At 42.8% G+C, this 12,184-nt stretch overlaps 1 pseudogene; it reads left to right on the top strand.

Moving 5' to 3' along the window:
* The first annotated feature begins 11,034 nt into the window (after positions 1-11,034).
* Positions 11,035-11,779, top strand: LOC116811171 (acyl-coenzyme A diphosphatase NUDT19-like; annotated as a pseudogene).
* The last annotated feature ends 405 nt before the right edge of the window (positions 11,780-12,184 follow it).

Below are 12,184 nucleotides of genomic sequence, written 5' to 3'. Positions count from 1 at the left end.
CTAAGATGCTCAGCAGAGATTCATTTTTAATACAGAAAAACTGGAAACAACCTAAATGTCCGACTTCAAATAAAATGGCTAATTAATTCACTTGAATTGTGACAAAACCATTAAAAGGCCATTCAAATATCATCATTGTGGAGTCCTAATTAGGGAAAGGGAATCAGGCTGGTGGGAGCATGAAATAGCAAAAAGAAAAAGCAAATAAGCTACAAATCTCCCTTTCTTCATGATCCAAGATGCAGCCTTCCTGCGCAAATAACTCACAATCTTCCCATGCCCAGCTATCACTAGACACCTGTAAGTTAGCTCATTGCAACCTTGGCATTATCAGTATTACACAAAGACCTCTTCAACAGACAGCATAAACACCATCCTATAAAATTTCCAGCAAGCCTTTGTCTCCTGGCAGTTGGCTTCTCTCTTGCAGGCTGCCCTTTGTCTCTCTGGCAACATATTTTCCTACTTTTTCTAATAAATCTACCTTCTTTTAACTAAAACTGTTTTGGTAAATTCTTTTACCAAAAATCATGACATGGCAAAACGCTTGTGTTTTAATCTTGAGGGAAAAACAGGGTACAAAACTATATACAGTATGAACTCAACTATGTCAAAAAATTCATAAAAGAAAGCGTGGAAGGAAACATGCTAAAATGTTAACTGTTGTGATTGTTAGTTTCTTCTTTATACCTTTCTACATTTTCCACAATGGGCACGTGTCACTTTTAACCTCAAGAGGGAAAATAGTTTATTATTTATTTTCTGAAAAAAAAATGTAGAATGATAATACATGTTCACTATAACAAACTTAATAAGTGAGTGTATAAAGTAAAAAATAAAACTCCTTTCTCCCTCTCCAAGCTCCCCAAACAGTACTTAAATCAGGCCCATACTTTAGCAGTTTGGCTTATATTCTTGCAGACATGCAACATACACACACACACACACACACACACGCACACACACACACACACACACATTTTGTTTTATAAAACTGGGGGAAATTTTATATAATAAAAGTTTTACCATTTTTTTCCAATAAAGAGAGACACAGAGTGAAAAAACAAAACAAACCAAGCCATTAGCTCCCCACCCAGATAACCCCTGCTGGAATGTTTTTTCAAAGTAATATTTGTCTAAAGTTAGAAAATTCAAACTATGGGAAAATATAGAAGACAACTGAAGTCCCTCTCCTCACTCTTGATTCTCTTTCCTCAAAACCACTATTAAATCTGGGGAAAGTGTTTTCATGGAGGGATGGGGAGGATTTATAATTCTCATTTATCATAGTCCAGTGTCTCTTCTGCTACACCTCTGTGTCCCCTTGGAGGATAATGGATTAAAGGAAGTCCTGCTTCACATGGAGGGTAGAAAACTTGTGCAACTTAAGACCTCAAGAAGTGATACAGTTTAAAAATATAAATGCTTACAAACCAGATTTGATGTTCAATAAAGTGGGCTATTAGCTAACACTGGGATGTAGAGATTGTTGAAGAAAAGCATCCCATCATTCAGGCTCATGTCAGAATCAATGCTGAGTGGAATGGTCTCCTCCAGGGTGGCAGTTCTCAAGTTATCTGGAAATAAGCAAGAGTGCTCCTGAATAAAAAGCCCCCTTCAGAACATGAGAGTTGCCTTAATATGCTCTTTGGCTCCAAGTCAATTCCTAATGCCGATGTACTTGACCCAAGGACTACTTATTTCCCAAGATACATGTTAAGTCTTTTAGTGTTTTCAAACTTTCTGTCTCCTTTTAATTATTTTCAAAGGTTTTAAAGAGCTTTTAACGAAAAATAGAACAATTGGCTGATTAGCTAGAAAATGTTTGGGAAATAATTCAGCCTAGTAAGGAAGCAAATAAATCCAAAGGAACATAAAAACAATGCACCATTTCTCATCATTCAAATGACTGGAGTGTTCTTTTTTCTGTTTTGTTTCTTGGAGCTTTTTAAGAATGGTAATACTTGGTGTTGGCAAGCACAGAGTAAAACAAGCACTCTGACACAATTGGCAAGAATGAAATTGCTAGAATGCAAGATTCATTTTGTTCACCAATGTATTTCAAGCCCCTAGACCATGTCTGGCACATAGTAGGCATGCAATAAATATTTGTTGAACTTAATTATATTGTAAAAGGGTTTAGACTTTCTAGAAAGTCCTTTGGCAATATGCAATAAAAGCCTCAAACTATTCCTAGCCTGTGGCCAAGAAATTTAACTTCCAGGAATTTCCCCTAGGGAAGTGTTCAGAGATGTGAACAGAGATTTGTGTAGAAGAATCACAAAGCATGATACATGATAGCAAAAAACTGGAAACAGCCTAAGTATCCAAAGATGCTCCCCATCTCACTCAGAGTAAAAGCTCAAGTCCTTATAGCACCTACAAGGCCCTACAGGATCTGTGGTACTCTACCCACCCTTACCTTTAAGACATTAGGATCTCACCACTTTCTTCCCTTGTCACTCTACTCCAGCTACAGTGGCCTCCTTGCTGCCCTTTGAACAAGCAGCCATATTTCCAATTTAGGGCCTCTGTACTTGTCATTCCATTTGTCTGGAATGCCCTTCCCCAGACATTCTCATGGGTCATTCCCTCGCTGCTTTCAAATCTCACACCACCCTCTTCCTACTCCTCATCCTCCTTCCCTGCTTCATTTTCCCCCATTGCATTTACTGCTTCCTTATATACAGTATCGTTTCTCGTTTTTTTATCTCTTCCAACTTGGACATAAGGTGCACAAGAACAGAGGCTTTTTTCTATATTCTTCACTATTGTATTCCTTGTGCTTAGAATAGTGCCTGGCATGTAGTAGGTGCTCAACAAATACTTGTGGAATTGAGTTTGAGTATGGAAACCCATTATGTTAAATACTTATGCACAGAAAAAAAATCTGAAGGAAATGCACCTAAAAGTTAAGAGTTATCTCTGGGTTATGAGATTATAGGTAATTTTTGCTATCTTCTTTATCCAGTGAATATAAACTCTTTTTATTATTGTAACAAGCAATAAAAAGTTTAAAAATTTAAAGACTAGGAAACAAAATTCTACAGTTGCCAGCTATGTCTTGAGTGATAGTATATGGATCCACATTCCCAATTTCAGAGACTGGAGACTTCGTGCTGAGATTTTAAAGAGAACCCAAAGGAACCTGCCCATCTACATCCACTCAACCAACCTTGATTGAGCTCTAGCTCCATGCTAAACTGTGTGGTGAGCCTACGGATGCAAAGTCCTTTCCCTCAAAGAAGGAGCTCACAGTCTAGCAAGGGGAGACACACAGTCAAAAGGTTACAGATGCTGCAGTTGAGGTCTCCACATGGTAAGGGGGAGGTTGGCAAGGGATGGTGGGAGGTGTGATCTAGGAAGGTTTCATACAGGAAATGACATTGAGCTAAGTCTTAAAAATTTTCATGGCACCAGTTAGGCCTATCAGTAAAAAAAAAAGAGAAAAAGAAAAAAAATTCACCAAGTGGACAAGGAAGGGGATAAATTTTCTGGGGAACCAGTAGTTCTCAAACTTTAGTGAGGATCAGAATAATCTGGAGAGGGGGAGGGCACTTATTGAAATGTCCATTCCTAGGACCAGCCCTCAAAGATTCTAATCCAATAGGTCTAAGGAAAAGCCTGAGAATCTTTAGAAATAGCTGACATTGTTTGAGCACTTATTACTTGCCAGGCAATGTTCTAAGCCCTTTTGTGGATTAACTCGAGTACTCTTCCTAAAACACTGTGAGGCAGTTGGTTATACTATCCTATTTCACGGCTGAGGAAACAGGTACGGAAAAGTTAAGGAACTTGTCCACTGTCACACAGCTAGTAAGTGGAATGTCAGAACTCAAATATAGTCAGTCTGGTTCCAACCTTGGCTGTTTACCATGAAGCTATCTGACCTGCATTCTAACATGTGAACAAGCACCCCAGGTGATTCCAATCCAGGTCAGAAACACTGAGATAGAAGAAGCAATCTGGGGCCGGGCACAGTGGCTTACGCCTGTAATCCCAGGGCTTTGGGAGGCTAAGGTTGGTGGACTGCTTGAGCCCAGGAGTTTGAGACCAGCCTGGGGAACATTGCGAGACCCTGTCTCTACAAAAAATGCAAAAATTTAGCCGGGTGTGGTAGTACATGCCTGTAGTCCCAGCTACCTGGGAGGATCACCTGAGCCCAGGAGGTCAAAGCTGCAGTGAGCCATGATCGTGCCACTGCACTCCGGCCTGGTCAACAGAGCGAGACCCTGTCTCAAAAAAAAAAAAAAAAAAAAGCATTCTGAACAAAGGTACAGAGGTGCAAAACAGCATGTCCCATTCTAGGAAAACCTTCTAATGGCTCCCCATTTTCAGTGAAATCAAGTCCAGAGTCCTTGGCATGATTTACCCAACTGTGGTGTGATACCTACCCAGATTTCACCTCCCACCCCCACTTCAGGACCCACGCACTCATTCTCCCAGGTCCCCCACTGCTGAAAGTGTTGGTGACTGACAGCTTGCAACGAAATCCTCTTCCTGAGATTGCACTGGGCTAAAGAGAGCTTTCTAGCCCAAAGTCACAGATCCTTCTTAGTGCAGCCTGCAGGTAATGAATGGCCAGTACAGGGTTATAAAGGCCTGTCTCCCTTTCCCATCTAAGGACAACTCTGAGGAGTCATATCAGGCTCAGAGCTCCCTGTGGGATTGATGGAAGCTGCATTGTGACTGCACTGAAGCTCAGCTTCTCCCTCCGCCCGATCCTACTCCCTTGTCTTACATTTCAGGTGTAGATCCCAAGAGCACTATTCAGTCAATTTTCTACATAGTAAACTCCATCACAGAGTCTCTTTCCCAGGCAACTCAGCCTTCCATGATCTGGCCTCAGATTACTTGTCCAGCTTTATCTCTTTCTACTTTCTCTTTACCCTCAACACTCCAACCATAATGAAGCTAGGAATGATGTGGCCAATGTCACAGCTAATGTGTATTTCCTGAGTGCTATGAACACTTTACATGTGATTCCATTTGTCTGGAATGCTCTTCCCCAGATATTCTCATGGGTCATTCCCCTTCCTGCTTTCAAATCTCGTTTATCTCACAAGTGAGGTTCTATTATCATCCTCTTTTCATAGATGAAAAAAGCCAATACATAGATAGGTTAAGCTACTTGTCCAAAGTCACACAATTAGTAAGAGGCAGTGCTGGGATTTAAACTCAGCACTCTGGCCCCAGAGCCCATGCTTTACATGAGATCATTTTGCTTTTTCAAAGTGTCATGCTCGTAGGAGCATGGAGGTTGCAATTGGAGGGATGGAGACTAGAGCAGGGACACCAGCCTTACCGCAGGAGAAAATGAGGGCTTAAATCAATGTTGGGATAGTGAGGACGTAAATGCAAGGATAGATATGATAAATATTAAGGAGGTGGATGGGACAGGGCTTTGGATTCCTCCTCTATTTCTCCCATTCCTTCTACATCTGACTTATGCCCCCAATTTTTGCATGGGTGGATGGCATACCATTCATCAAGAGAAGATAAGTAGCAGGAGGAGCAAACTTGCAACAAGGACATTGTATGCAAATGGGGGTTGTGTTTTAAAGTGTGGTTCATAAACCAGCAGCTTTGGCATCCGCTGGGAGCTTGTTGGAAATGCACGATCTTGGGCAGTATGCCAGAATCTGCATTTTAACAAGTCTTCCAGATGATTCACATGCACATTAATGTTTGAAAAGCACGGGCATAAGGAACATTCTGGTGGGGATATCCAGTAATATGTCCAATTGGATATTTGGGTTTGGGGCTCAGGATGGAGGTCTAGACTGGAGGGGTAAAGACAGGAGGTAACAGCCTATGGGTGGTAGCTGAAACCACTGGCATTGAATTAGATCCCAAGGTGAATATAGGGCAGAGGTCTCTCTCTCTCTTCAAGGCTCATTGCACAATGTTCTAAGCCAAGGTTGAAAATTGTTAGCCTTGGTGACTACAGCTGGCTTGAACACGTGTTTATTTGACCCTCACATTATTTTAATTTTTAAAATATTAGATGTAAGCACTTAACCAACAGATTTTTACATAAAACCTGTATCTCTGACATAACAATCTTCTCTTAAAAAATGAGAAGATCACTTTGGGAGGCCAAGGTGGGCAGATCACTTGAGGCCAGGAGTTCGAAACCAGCCTGGCCAACATCATGAAACCCTGTCTTTACTAAAAATACAAAAATTAGCTGGGTGTGGCACGAGAATCGCTTAAACCCCAGCCTGGGCGACAGAGCAAGACTTTGTCTCAAAAAAGAGAGAGAGAGAGAGAGAGAGAGAGAGATCTGGCATTATATCTTGATTAGCAGCTGCCTCCTTTAGCAGGTACACCTAAAGAAGCCCCACTTCTCCCTGCTGTATCCCCAGTGCTGAGAACAAGTATCAGCTGTCTTTTATTACATTTGCTCTGTTTTTGTTAAAGCAGAATTAAGTGGATAATCAAAATTTTTTTGTACCTATGACTCTATCAAAAGTGGAAAATGAAAGACAGAGAACAGGGTTACTATTTCAAAACAAAAACAGGGCAAGAACACATTTCTTTGTGATTTCTGGCATATACTACATTGTCACACATCAACCAGACTCGCATTACTTACTCATATGACTGGCCTGGCATTTATAGGCAGGTTGCAGAGAGAAAAAGAAGGCCAAGATAGAGTCTTGGGGAAGATTAACATTGTAGGAATAAGTAGAGGAAGAGAAACCCACCAAGGAGATTGAGAATAAAAAACACAAGTGGTAGGAAAATGGCAGAATAATGTGGTCCGATAGAAGCAAACGGAGGCGAGAGGGTTTCCAGGAGGGAGAGGTTTACAATGCCAAGGGCTGTAAATGGATCAAGAAAGATGAAAACTAAGGTGTCAGTTGGACTAGGCAGTTAGGAAGTCCTGGGTTACCTATGCCAGACTCTTTTTATTGTGGCATGAGAAGGGTGGAAGTCTGGTTCCAGTGGCCTAGGGAGTGAGTGGAACATGAGGATTGAGGAGATCTACCTCTCAAAAAAGAAGTTTGAGAAGCTTGACTAAGGCAGAGGAGGTAGGGAAAGAGGGAATTGGATTCCCTGGTTTGATTTTCGTTCTTCTGAAAACTGTCATAGACTTCAGTTGCAGCAAGATAGGTAGTAAGGCTTAGAGGTTGAAAATACAGGACAGAGTGGGTACTTTTTTTTTTTTTCTTTTTGAGATGGAGTTTTGCTCTTGTTGCCCAGGCTGGAGTGCAGTGGTAGGATCTCGGCTCACTGCAACCTCTGTCTCCCGGGTTCAAGCGATTCCCATGCCTCAGTCTCCGGAGTAGCTGGGATAACAGGCACCTGCCACCACTCCTGGCTAATTTTTGCAATTTTTTTAGTAGAGATAGGATTTCGCTATGTTGGCCAGGCTGGTCTTGAACTTTTGACCTCAAGCGATCCACCCACCTCAGCCTCCCAAAGTGCAGGGATTACAGGCGTGAGCCACCTCACCCCACCCAGAGTGGATATTAATCAACCCTGTGGCATGGAATGAGACAAGAGAGGATGAAATCGAAAGAAAGGTGGAAGGATCATAGCTTCTCCTTTAAGAGGAGAGGGAGAGGGAATTCAAACCTGACAGCTTCAATGTTTTCCATGAAGTAGGAGGCAAGGTCAACTGTGAGGGGAGCAGAATGGGGAAACAGCAAGGGCTTGAGTGTTGGCCAAGGCTAATATTTTTACCATTCCCTCCATAGGGGCTTTTGGAAACAGGAAGAAACAGGAGAAATACAGGCATTATGTTGCCTAGGAAACACAGTGGTTTGCTAAAGCAATAGTACGTTCTTTCGAATCTTATTAACCCTTTCATATCCATTGCCACCTCAAAGAGAGCTAACTGGCGAATAGGGATGGAAGTAGAGAGAATTTTGCTCCGTAGAACACACAGTGGATATCCTCTTTAGCCTGAGGAAAATATGAGGGTATGAATAGCCCTGGGACAGAAGACTTAAATAAAATAGGAGAGACCAGCAAAGAAGTGGCAGGCAGTAAGGTGTCAAAGATATTTCCCTATTTCCTTGTGCTTGTGTGTGCCCCACACCACACACACACACACTCTCTCTCTTTCTCTTTCTCTCTCTCTCTCTCTCCATCCCTTTGCGTGTATACAGGGGCGATCCCACTTTCCCACCAAGCAGAAATATCTAGGGTTAATATCTGGGGTTAATATGTGGGAATTATCCTGTCCTTGATTTTTCTTGATATGGTAAGATAATCTAATTGAAAATGAATTGTCTTCTGTTTTTTTCTGCTATAAGTTCATCGCTAAACAAAATGTATCTTTCTCTCTCTTACTCTTGCCACAGAGGATGGCCATGGCTTTGTGACAAGGAGATCTGAACTTTACTTATGCCAGGAAGAAAGTAGAGAGGGCTTTGTTTCTAATAAGTCTCTATGTTATTGAGCGCTTTGAGCTGAACTGAGAGTGAAGGTCTCTGAGGGTGGGGAGGAGTGGAGTGTGGATCAGCTATATGCCCCAGCCTAGGCACATATTGTGGTTGGGAGGCAGTGTCCCAGAGTGTCCAGGATCCACATCCTGGTCCGCATACCCACACCCATGACACCCCAGAAGCCCATAGCAGGGGGTGTGTAAATTCTACTGAGGAAGCCTTTCCCTTCAGACTCAGTTGTCCTCCCCAAGCTGATGCTGGTCCATCATTTTTAGTGACTTTAACATCAATCTGGATGACCTATCCCACACCATGACCTTCCACTTCCTTGACTTTCCTCACCTCCAACCACCTTTTCCTTTACCCCACATTAGCCACCCTCTCTTGGTCATACACTAGACCTTTTCAAAAGCCCAGCTGTGATTAAACCCAACTGTTCCCCCATTCCCTAACTGCACATAAACAACTGAACATTGTAGTAGAAAGCACAGTACTCTACTTGCTGGTCTCACTTGAAAAAAAAAACTTTGGAAAAGAATCAAAACTGTTTTATTTACAGATGACATGATCATCTATGTAGAAAATCCAACGAATTCTACAATTAAGCTACTAGAACTAATGAGTAAGTTAGCAAGGCTAAAGGATACAAGATTGATATATAAATATCAATTTTATTTCTGTATCCTACTCAATAGCAATGAACAATCAGAAATCAAAATGAAGAAAGAGACAATAACATCCACAACAACATTAAAACATCCACAACAATATATTAAACATGAAATAATTTGGGACAAAAAGTATATGATTCCATCTATGTAAATGTCCAGAAAATGCAATCTAACATATAGTGACAGAAAGCAGGTCAGTGGCTACCTGGGGATAATGAATGAGGAAGAGCTCACCTGAAAAAATTTCACTAAAATTTACAAGTGAATTATGCTGTACAAGAATTATACTACACAGTCGTGCTCAATTTTCTCTCCCACTGTCATTCCTTGTGAGGACTCTATGACACCATTTTCGCTGTCTACAAACCTTCAGTGTCCCCTCTCTATTCTTACTTTCAGCTGATGATATTACATTTCATTTCTTTAAGAAAATAGAAACAATTAGATGTAAACTATCATCTCCCTGCCACCAAACCCACCAAACCCTACCTGCAGCTGTATTCTCTGTTTTCCTTCTTGGTACTGTGCAGAGAGTGTCTTTACTCCTATCAAGGGCCTTCCCCTTGAACTCTGCATCTATTTGCCTAATTCTCAAAACCCTGGCTCTCACAGTTTATCTTCTTCTCTCCTTGATCGTACTTATGAGCAGATAAACATGCTTTAGTGTTTCTTCTCTTTTAAACACCTTCCCAGGGGCCGGGCGCCATGGCTCACGCCTGTAATCCCAGCAATTTGGGAGGCCAAGGCGGGCAGATCACTTGAGGTCTGGAATTTGAGACCAGCCTGGCCAACGTGGTGAAAGCCTGTTCTCTACTAAAAATATAAAAATTAGCTGGGTGTGGTGGCACGTGCCTGTAATCCCAGCTACTTGGGAGGCTGAGGTGGGAGGATCGCTTGAGCCCGGTAGGTGGAGGTTGTAGTGAAGCGAGAGTGTGCCACTGCGCTACAGCCTGGGCGATGGGAGAGAAACTCTGTCTCAAAAAAACAAAACAAAACAACAACAAAAAACCAAAACCAAACCCAAAAACCTTCCCCTAACCCCAAATCTTCCTAGTAGCTGCTCCCCTGCATTTTCTGTTCCCTGTGTATCCAAACTTCTACAAAGGGTTGTCTATATGTATCACCGCCACATCCTTGCCTCCCATTCTCTCTTCTACTCACTCTACTGGGCTTTTGCCTGCATCACTCCTTCAATGTCATTCTTGTTTATGTTCTGATTCCATGGACACTTTTGTAACTTTGTCTTTGGACTCTGTCTCTCAGAGTACAAAGTACACTCAGAGCACTTTGTGCACACAGTACAACATTTGACAGAGTTGATCACTACACCCTGAAATACTTTCCTTACTTAGTTTCTGGGATACATCCCACATCCTTTGATGGTTTTTCTCCTTTCTTATTCACTACTCCTTCTCAGCTGCCCATACCATTTCCACCTCCTTTGCCAACTTTTAAATGTTGGAGTGTGCCCCAGATACGTCCTGGGCCAGCATCTGTTCTCATTCTCTGCTCAGGTGTTTTCATTCAGTCCTAATGTTTTTCATATACTTAAGACTCACATATTTAAACTTTGTATGAAAGACAAAAGGAAGGAGAAAAAAGCATAAAATAAACTTTTTACCCTGGTCTTACCCCTGGACTCCAGATCCTGTATACATTAGGCATACTTGACATCAATAGGTATCAGAATATTTACATGTCCTAAACAGAACTTTTAATTTCATCCTTGTATTAGTCGCTGTTCAGTGGTGAGAAACAGAAACTGCTTAGTTATTTAGAGGAGAAAAGGATGGGACACAGGGAATTAAGAGCTTACAAAAATCAGTGGAAGGGCTGGAAGAACAGGCTATAGCCTCGGGCTGTAGGAATGACTACCAGGACTCTATCACTAAATAGGCCCATTAGGGGTACTGTGACCTCTGCCCTCAGGCAGAAAAGTGGGTCATCAGGAAGCCTCCGCTAGGATGATTGACTTCAAGAATAGAACAACGCCCAGGACCTCTCCGCCCGGCCCCGCGCCAGAGTCCCGCCTCGCCCTCCGGCCGCAGCCGTGTCTGGCCTCCTGCTGCGCCCGCTTGCGCCCTGGACCCGCGCCATTTCCTGCGGCTGTGCGCGCACCTCGACTGCACGCCCGATATCTGGGCGCTGCACCACTGGAGCGGCCGCCTCACCCCTTTCTCGCGCCGCGCAACTCGCCTCTTGGACGCGGCCTTCTTCCTATGCTGCCTTCGCGAGCCGCCACCAGCCTACTCCGACTTGGCGGAGGTGGTGGGCTGCCAGTGGCCATCTCCATCAAAGGCAACTGAAAGTTTCTTATCAAAAGAAATTTGGCTGGCACCCCCACAGTTCTACGAAATGAGAAGACTTGAAAATTTTGCCTCTGTCTGATTTGCGCAAATTTTGTTTGGATCGTGTATTAGAAGGACTGGAAAGATGGCTGCCGATCACCTTGTTAACTGCTGATGGGATGCTCTAGCTTTTACCAGGTGATGAGCTATACTTAGAATATTCAGACTTTTTAGAAAATCTTTTGTCTGCTGAAAAAAAGACTGAGGAAATCATAAAGGAAGGCAAGCAATTTCACTGGAAAGTGATATACAATCACCATATTTACGATACTCACGTGACTGTTCAAACTATAAACACGTTTATCCTAAGAGCGAGCCATTTGTAGGGTGCTCATGCTTGTTTGTAAACTGGTCTGTTTGAAGTCCTTGTGAATAATAAGGGTTGAATTTCAACTTGCTTGAAACTTAAGGAAGTGTGTGCCTATAAAAGTTATACGGCTGGGCGCGGTGGCTCATTCCTGTAATCCTAGTACTTTGGGAGGCTGAGGCGGGTGGATGACTTGAGGTCAAGAGTTCGAGACCACCCTCGCCAACATGGTGAAACCCCCGTCTCTACTAAAAATACAGAAATTAGCTGGGCGTCGTGGCACCCGCCTGTAATCCCAGCTACTAGGGAGGCTGAGGCAGGAGAATCGCTTGAATCCGCGAGACGGAGGTTGCAATGAGCCGAAATTGCACCGCTGCACTCCAGCCTGGGCAACAGAGGGAGATTCCGTCTCAAAAAAAAAAAGGGGGGGGTGTTTTTTAGGAAGGGGAGGCCGCGTTC

The sequence above is a fragment of the Hylobates moloch genome, unplaced genomic scaffold (genome assembly GCF_009828535.3).
Source record: "Hylobates moloch isolate HMO894 unplaced genomic scaffold, HMol_V3 SCAFFOLD_7, whole genome shotgun sequence".
Taxonomy (NCBI): Eukaryota; Metazoa; Chordata; class Mammalia; order Primates; family Hylobatidae; genus Hylobates; species Hylobates moloch.
The sequence above is the reverse complement of the archived record's forward strand: the minus strand, read 5'-3'. Positions and strand labels throughout refer to the sequence as shown.